Source organism: Oreochromis aureus, linkage group 3 (genome assembly GCF_013358895.1).
Source record: "Oreochromis aureus strain Israel breed Guangdong linkage group 3, ZZ_aureus, whole genome shotgun sequence".
Classification (NCBI taxonomy): Eukaryota; Metazoa; Chordata; class Actinopteri; order Cichliformes; family Cichlidae; genus Oreochromis; species Oreochromis aureus.
Genome location: NC_052944.1, coordinates 64,563,543 through 64,573,165, shown reverse-complemented (window position 1 = coordinate 64,573,165; position 9,623 = coordinate 64,563,543). Strand labels below are relative to the sequence as shown.

The window sequence follows — 9,623 nt, the reverse complement described above, 5'->3', positions numbered from 1 at the left end:
TCAGAACAGGCCTAATTCTTCATGGAATAGATTCAACACGGTTCTGAAACAGTCACAGTTAAGTTCATGTTTTAAAAGACTGAAAGTTGAACACTGAAATGAACATCAAACATGCAGAGGACAGTGTAAGTAGTGACCGACAACAATAGAAATCTAGTTACAGTCTGAGGGTCAGTGAAGGGAAATCCAGAAGTGAGAAAACTGTTCTTATATATGAAACCTTTAAGTTTGATACTCGGGTTTCAAAGTGCATTGTTAATTTTAGCCCATAGTCCATCTTTCTGCTTTGTTTTGAAGATATGATAAGATAAGATAACCTTTATTAGTCCCACACGTGAGAAATTTGTTATGTCACAGCAGGAAGTGGACAGTGCAAATGTTATATAGCAAAAATTAGAATACAATAAGAATAACATACTGTACACAACTGTACAGAATAGAATAAAATAAAATACTATATACAGTAGAATAAAATAGAATAAAATATGAAATAGGATAAAAATAGAATACAAATGAGGCCACCACAGAGTCATAGAAGGTCTTCAGGAGTGGGCCCTCCACTCCAAACGACCTGAGCCTCTGCAGCAGGTACAGCCTGCTCTGCCCTTTCCTGTAGAGGGCGTCTGAGTTATGAGTCCAGTCCAGTTTGCTGTTCAGATGAACACCAAGGTACCTGTAGCTGTCCACAGCCTCAATGTCCATACCTTGGATGTTCAGTGGTTGCAGTGGAGGATGTTTGTGCCTGCGGAAGTCTACCACCAGCTCCTTGGTTTTACTGGCATTGATCTGGAGGTAGTTCAGCTGGCACCAGTCCACAAAGTCCTGAGTCAGTCCTCTGTACTCCTTGTCGTCCCCATCAGTGATGAGGCCGACTATTGCAGAGTCATCAGAGAACTTCTGCAGGAAGCACTGGGTGGAGTTGTGGGAGAAGTCTGCAGTGTAGATGGTGAAGAGGAACGGAGCCAGAACCGTTCCCTGTGGGGCCCCCGTACTGCAGACGACCCTGTCCGACACACAGCCCTGAGTCCTCACATACTGTGGTCGGTCGGTGAGGTAGTCCAAAATCCAGGTAGTGAGGTGATGGTCCACTCCTGAGTTCTCCAGCTTGTCCTTCAGAACCGAGGGAAGAATGGTGTCGAAGGCACTGGAGAAATCGAAGAACATGATTCTCACAGTGCTTCCAGCGGTCTCCAGGTGAGCGAGGGAACGATGTAGGAGGTGAATGACGGCATCATCCGCTCCAATGCCAGGCTGGTAGGCAAACTGAAGTGGGTCCAGTGATGAGCTCACAAGGCGCCGAAGCTGAGCCAGGACCAGCCGCTCCAGGGTCTTCATCAGGTGGGATGTCAGAGCCACCGGCCTGTAGCTGTTGAGGTCCTTGGGGCGTGAAGTCTTTGGCACTGGAACAACACAGGAGGTTTTCCAGAGCTGTGGGACTCGTCCCAGCCTCAGGCTCAGGTTGAAGAGGTGCTCCATCACACCACACAGTTGGTCCGCGCAGGACCTGACGACCCTCGAGCTGATGCCATCTGGACCCGCTGCCTTCTTGGCTTTAATCCTCCTCAGTTCCCTCCTAACCTGGGTGGTTGAGAGAGACAGGCTGGAGCCTTGTGTTGATTGTATATTGGATGCTGTTGTTGGGGGTGGGGAGGGGTGAGCAGGGTGAGTAGAGGAGGTGTGAAGTGTCTGAGGTGTCAGAGGTGGAACAGTAGCAGTGGGGGTGGGTGAGTCTGCAGCCGATGTTGGAGACTGCCTCATGGCTGAATCAAATCTGTTGAAGAAATGATTCAGTTCATTTGCCCACCTCACATCCCTCCCAGGCAGAGAGTTCTGATGTTTGTGGCCTGAGATGGTTCTGAGGCCTCTCCAGACTTCACCAAATAAAAGGGAAATTAGAGACAACGCTTTTTTAAAAGGAGAGCAGAGATCTCATTTCCTTCTCTGCCTTTGACCAGAGGATTCATTCTTTCCCCTCCTCATGAAAGAGACGCACTGACAATGTTTTTCTCCTACTTTCTCTCCAGGTCAGCTGAACTGTCTCAGCAGATGGCAGCACAGGCCATGATTGAACCAGCAGTCAGATTAACCTGGTGCTACATACCAACACTCACTTTTCCTAAATCAGCTAAACTAACTTCTGCTTTCAGGTTACATCAGGTTACGTCACACCTGTCACCGTGTGCCATACTATTATATTATCGGTGGCATTGTTCACTTTTGGTATTTCAACAAAAACAAACAAAAACTCCCTCATAGACTGATTGACTGCAAACATTAGACTTCGAATTATGAATTTTGAATACACGGAGGATTTACATTTGTAGAACTTTCTCAGAGCTCCAGAAACTGATTAATATATGAAGGACTTCCTGATTTAAAAACTGTAGGTCAGGGAGAGGAGTTCCACCAGAGGGCGCTTTAATACAAACAGATGTGGCTCTGAAACGTTTGAATTCAGGTTTCTTGGGAAAGAGTTTATACATATACACCGATTAGGTATAAGATTACAATCAAATGACTAATATTGTGTTGGTTTCTGCTCTGCACAAGTTATTTAGAAGCTACTTTTCTGTTTTCTCAGGTGTCCTGCTGGATCAGTGCCAAACAGCAAACATCATTCCTGTGCATGGAAAATAATGAAAGACCAGATTATTATCTGCACAATCATTTAAAGCACTTGTTGAAAATCTCTGACAGACCAGAATTAGTGATCAGTTCAGATCACCAGCAGTTTTCTACAGTTTAGTGCATAATAGTGTTCAGTGCAGTGCTGTGGTGAAGTTTACAGTGATGCATTATGTCAGGTTAGAAAAGTGTAGCAGCTGTCAGTTTATATTAACCGTGTGATGGTGTTTAGTTTCACTTTCAGAGGCTAATTTAAATCTGACTGTGGTGGAAAATCAGTGATTACAGCTGTAAACATCTGTTTGTATCATGTTGAATTCAGTCGTGTAAAATCCACAAGAACAGTAAACCTCTGAGTGTCGCACGGTGTTTCATACATCTTGTGACAAACAGCGTCACTAAATCATCCGTAGCCTGTGCGGATCATTCCCTGTCAGACAGCAGAGGAAACAAAATCAGGACAGAACAAAGATGAGGTCACAGCTCCAATACGTTAAAATAGCGATTTTTTTCCCTGAATTCAGAGAGTTTCTTTAACTCATAACACAGGTAACGGGTTAAAAAAAATACAAGGTTTCATTTGTTACAATCTTAGCGCTGTTGAATATGAGTGTGAATTATTGTCTTTTTACTGCAGTTATAAACTCACACCTGGCAGCTAAATTCACAAGAACACCCTGAAAAAAGATATCATTTTCTGCTTTTGAACTAAAAGACGTGAGTGACACATGCGGGCAGTGTTGGGGAGTAACGGAATACATGTACCGCCGTTACGTATTTAGAATACAAAATATGAGTAACTGTATTCCGTTACAGTTACCGTTTAAAAAGGTGGTATTCAGAATACAGTTACTTTGTTGAAATAAATGGATTACACTGCGGTACTTCCCTGTTTCATATTGTCGCGGGTCAGGACTGTTTGGGTTTGTTTGACAGCTATGTTCTGTTGTTCCAGGCGGCAGCGTTACGGTTGCCATGGTTACAGGGTGACGCTCTCTCTCTGCGTGTTTCCTGGGTGAGAAAGCGCTTTGTTGTTGTTGTTGTTGTGCTAAGCTAAAAGGCAGAATGCTACAGGCATGGCCCTAAAGAATGTAGCCTCATGGGCAGTGTAGTCCGTGCTGCAGCGAGAATGGACTACCATACACGTTATGTGTCTGTGAGCGAGGGAGGGAGAGAAAGGAAGTCCGAGCTGTCACGGAGCAAAAACGGGAGCTGGAAGCATGTAAATATAATAATAACCACTGCAGCCAAGAAGAGTGCCTGACGAGCCCATTTGTAAGTAAGCTATTAAGACTCAACTGTACACTGTGTTCGTGTTTTCCTCCGGAAAAAATAAGTTCCGTTGGAGCAGCCTTTCAATGCCTCTCTCTGTCTCTCGCTAGCAAAGTTGACCCAGACAACAAAGTAAAGCTAGTTTTCGGCTACCAGCCCGACACGGAACCCACCGTATTAGTCAGAGGTCCCTTTACTACTGTTCGGAGCCGCAGACCTTCAGTAACAGTAATAAATCACAGCAATAGTACATTCACGTAGTTGTAAAAAGCATGATAATATATTAAGTAATCCAAAGTATTCAGAATACGTTACTCTCATTGAGTAACGTAACGGAATACGTTACAGAATACATTTTGGGGCATGTATTCAGTATTCTGTAATGGAATACATTTTAAAAGTAACCTTCCCAACACTACATGCGGGCCAGTGGCGTAATGGATAACGCGTCTGACTACGGATCAGAAGGTTCTAGGTTCGACTCCTGGCTGGCTCGTACACATTTTAGGGCAGGGATAGCTCTGTTAGTAGAGTGGTCACCCCGTGATCGGAAGACCAGGGGTTTGAATCCACTGAACGGCTACCCCGAGGTACCCCACAGCAAGGTACCGTCTCTACACACTGCTCCCTGGTGCGCCTGCTTAGTGGCTGCCCACTGAGTGAATGGCAGAGAGAGTAGTTTCCCCATGGGGACTGATAAAGTATACATTATTATAATTAATAAAGGCCTGTGTGGACACACCCGCACTGAAAGTATTTGCTGTCTTTTGCCCTTTTTTTTTTAAGAAAATCTTTAACCTACATCATCAAAAGTCCTGCAATAACACATCAACCGTGTGTCACAGGAGGTTGCTAAAGCTCCATGTTTGATTTGGCAGTTTTAAACTAAATACCCATCCTGACACAATCCCAGAGAGGTTTAGTGTCTATAGCTGGAATCAAACCAGCAACCTTTCACTTGCCAAGCATGAAGCCACATTTATATTAAGTTATAAGCAAAACAAAATAATTTTATCACATGCCCTTTAATTATTTTGCGAACAGCATCTGTCTACAAAGAAAGGTGCTCTGATGCTTCCAGTCAGCAGAACGGACCAATCAAGCTTCTGAAACCAACCAGAGGAAATCTGCAGCTGGTGTTGAATAAAGTTTCTCATATGTTACTGTTACTATATCTACACAGAGACAACAAGCTGAGAGCAGAGGGTGGAGGAGTAGACAGTTAAAAGTGACACAGACGTCTGAATAAAAGAGGCTCCGTACCTCTGACTGACTGGAATCGTGACAAATGTTTGTTGGGTGTGTGCAGTTTATTCTGTGTGTTCCCTCATTGCTTCAGCTCATCATCATCACCACACAGTCATTGTGACTTAATAGTGTGCCTGCATCAACATCTGATACAAAACCTTGTCCAACTAATTCTGAGCCTGTTGTTACTGATGCTAACTGTATTGCTGCTTATGCTGCTGGTGATTTCTGATGCTCAACCTAGCGGGGTGACCTCTGCTGCTGCTGTTGCTATTGAGACTGTTACTGCTTCTACTAATGCTTTTGCCTCACCAGCTCGCAGCTGTGCACCTGTCACACTTAGAAGTCAAAGTACACATTAGCCATACTTACAAAAAACATTTTTATTTCATTTAGAAGTGAGATTCTAAGTTGTAAGCAGAAATCTTATGCTCAGCCAGGAGTATGTTTCCCCACTTTCACAATGCTGAGGTATCAAATCCATGATCCAACAGATGGTTTGTCACACGCAGGCGAGAAGGGCAAGCCACCCTTACTTACACAACCTCACACACTATAGATTTTTAAAGTTCTTGTGTACAACGGTTTAGCTACAGATATAACTTCTACTTTTGATAAAGATCACTCCCTCTGCATATTTCTTAAGAAATGAAGCGTCTTTACTGGGATATTTATTGTCAAACTATGCGATTTTCCAAATGTGTGTGCAGTAAAATGTTGTGACCAAGAATCATTCAGGATTAACAACACAAACTGTTTTGATAGCAGAAACAGTCTGCCTTATAGGTCCCACACTTTACCGCTAGTTTTACAAACACATTCTTCTTCATATCTGTTTAATTGTTTTTTTTATTAAACTGATTTTCAATAGTACAACCAACGTCTAACTTTTCTTTGCTCCCCAGTGTAAATGCAAGAATTTTGCAGGCTTTATTGAAACTGCTACAATTTAACACTCAATGCCATAAACAGAGTTGATCCATGTTTCTATGGAAAGTGTTTCATGCATCAGCAGCTTTGAAAATCACTTTTAAAGTAATGTAGAACATGATCTCTCTCACTCTCAGCGTCTGTAAAAACCCAGCAAAGTGACAATCACCTCTAAACAAGGGGGTTAGTTTATAGGGTTGTTGTTGTTGTTGTTGTTGTTGTTTTGACACACTGTAAGTAAGTTCAATACAGGATAATACGGCTAACAGCCTTGGAAATGCTTTACATGAAATAAAACTTTTTAGAAAACAAGAATAAATGTAACGATCTGTTTTACCTGAATCAAATGTATTAGTTTACTTGAAATAAAACTTATTTTGGAAACCCTGTACATGAAGAAAAAAGTATTGTGTTGTAATACATTTTTTTTTTCATGTAATACATGAGAAAATAAATCCCTGTGTAGTTTAAAAAAACTTTAATTTAATCAAACTGAAATGTTGCTGAACTCTGATGGACGCCTCTTTTACTTTGTCTCGTCAGTATGTATTTTTCAAAGATCTTCAGCAAGTTGATTTTGTTACCGCAGTCTTGTTGACAAAGTAAACTAATGGGGATCACTAATGACACTGATTATACTGAACCTTAAGAACACTTTAATCAATTAATAAAGATAACACAATCTTGATCTCACATCACATCCAGCCACATCTCAACAGTAAATAGTTTTTTTTTATTCCAGAGTTCAGTTGTGAGTTTAATAAACTGCTGTTAAAAACTATAAATATATCAGGAGGTTATGGATGAAATGGAAAACATGATCATGATCCAGTGACAAACTACAGCCAGTAGGTGGCAGCACATCTCCTTTCTACGCCAACACCTCATCACAGCTACATCACTACTTACCTTAAGGCCTGTTTCAGTTTGCTCACATTTTTAAGCACAAGGAGAGGAAACGGGTTTTCATGGGCCATTGTTCAGCTAGTGAAAACCTGAGATGAATGAACTTGCATAAAAAACACTGAAAACAAAAAATCCTCAGAACAGACAACTTTCATGAGTGCTGCTGAAGCAATCCTGCTCCACTGCCTGCAAACACAGGTGAGGTGAGGAGTTCAAAACTGTAGCGATGAATGAAAGATGTTTGATGAAGACAAAAAACACAGAAAACAAACAATCAGGACAGAGTTCAGTGTTAGCAAAGGTGAAAATGTGCAGGAATTCTGGTGTGACTATCTAGACAAACAAACAAACAACAAACAAACAAACATTACGAGGGTAATTACAAAGGAATAAACACACAACAGCCTTCAGACATTTTCTCACTTGAACTCACTCCCAAGACAGACGTTTATTTTTTCATTTCATGTAGCTTGCCATCACCAGTGTGTGAATGTGTGTGCGAATGGGTGGATGACTGGATGTGTAAAGCGCTTTGGGGTCCTTAGGGACTAAGTAAAGTGCTATACAAATACAGGCCATTTACCATTTACCATTCTTTGTTGCTCTTGTGTAAACACAGCGGTCAGCAGGACTCTGCACAAAGTTGTTCTCACTCAGATGTGCATGTAACATCTTATTCCAACTCCTGCCTGGTTGTTTCATGTATGGCTCACAATCTACTGGTGCATATAGACAGGCAGTTTTAACATCCACCTGATGTAAAACTGTGTTTAATTGAAATTGCCTTTTGCATCAACCCTCTGATACTGGTCAGATTAGCAATGTGAGAGAAGGTTTCTTCATAGTCTCCACCCATCTTCTGACTCTATCCTTTAGCTACATGCTTGTACTTTTCAGATCCATCAACTTTGTTTTTGACTGCACACACCCATCTACTCCCCACTGGTTTCTTACCCTGTGGCAAAGTGGTTAAGGTAGATGTGTCGTTTTCCTTGAGTGATAGTATTTCTTCATCCATTGCACTAACCCACTTTTTTTTTAGTTAGCTGAGCTTTCTGGTTCCTTAAATTGTAGATGTATGTTACACATTACTCTGTAACAATAATCCATGTTAGTCAGTACTTGATCACCACTGCCCTCGCCAGTTACATAGTCACTTAAATACTCTGGCTCCTTCCTCGCTCTGGAAGAGTATGGTTCAGTCTCGTGGTTGATCTCACTCTCCTGTGACCTGCTGCTCATCTCAGGCACTGTTACTGAAACTTCATCCTCAGTATGAGTGTGTCCTGTTCTCACGTCAGTATTGTCTTTAGTCTTGTTGTCCTATTCTGTGTCTCAAAGTTATGATCATGAGTGTCCGATGGTTGAATTCTCCGCCATATTGGGCGTTAGAGAGCTTTCAACCGAGCGCGCTAGCTGTGTGTGTAGATGCAAGCTATAGGCCTATTTTGTGTGTGAGCACGTGTGAGTGAGTACGGACCAGACGTGGTCTGTGTGGCTGATTGTTGTCTTGTAATGGGGAATAAAATGAGTAAGACTGCCTTGAAAGGGGATAGAATACATGGGAAAGTATTCACAGGGCAGCACTTAGTATGTAGATCCATGAAGGAAGGAAGCTAAATTTCGCACAAAACAGATGTGCCTGACATCACTGTGTGTGTGCGCCCCAGAGGAGTTGAAAGTATGTGTGTGAAGCAATCTCCAACTGGGGGCAGCCAGTTATAGTGTGATGAAAAGTGATACATAGACTAGTGGACTAGATTATAGTAGGAAAGATGATTGAATTATAGTAGAGGAAAACAGAATGCTGAAGAGGGGTCTTGAATAAGTGGGACTAATAGATTGTTGAGTTTGTTGTCTCAGGTGTGTGGAGGAAGGTTTTAACAATGGCATACACCTGGTCACATGAGAAGAAACTCATTATGTGATAAGACAACAGGGTTATGTTGTGTGTTGTGTGGCTGATGGATGAATGTTTTGAGATTAATCTGGCTGATACATTTTCTTTTGGTGCAAAGTTGAACCTGCCATTTAGGTTTGGTATGATTTACCCTCCTGAGATGAAGAGCATGACCTGACTAGGCCTTTCTAAATGCTTACTTTCATAGTGCACTGAAAGTTTTGTTTGATAATATCTCTGTCATTTAAGCAGATCTACATTTGAATGAAAAAGCGCTATACAACATGTTGTTGGAAAACGGTCGCAAGTGAGCTTCTCCAAATTAAATTGGCTCTGGAGAAAGTCACTTATTTGGGACAATCAGAAAGCGAGTCCCCAGTCTAAAAGGATTCAGCGAGGTAATCCAGTCTAAATTCTTCTTTTTCCTTTTTGAAATGGCGTCATATTGCTGGCAGTGAGAGACTTTATGTTTAATTCCCCTGCTGTGGTCAATGAGGGAAAAACAGTGGGGGGAAAACGGAGTTGTAAAGTTGAAGTTTATATTAACACACAAGTTTTGTTTCTAGGCAGTTCTGCGGATGCAGACTCTGAGCGGAGCCAGGAGTTCAACAGATTTAACATGATGATTAAACTAATTTCATTCCCCAACACAGGGTGGCAGGGCTGGAGCAACGATACTGGAGAGGAGAATTTCTGATGTTTTCTGAGAAATGATGTTACTAATCTTTTCTTTTAATTTCCT

The 9,623-nt window shown here is 41.9% G+C and overlaps 1 non-coding gene across 1 annotated transcript; it reads left to right on the top strand.

The window, feature by feature from the left end:
* The first annotated feature begins 4,320 nt into the window (after positions 1 to 4,320).
* On the top strand, positions 4,321 to 4,393 carry trnar-acg. Its single transcript has one exon. It is a non-coding gene; the product is annotated as a tRNA-Arg (tRNA).
* Positions 4,394 to 9,623: the final 5,230 nt, after the last annotated feature.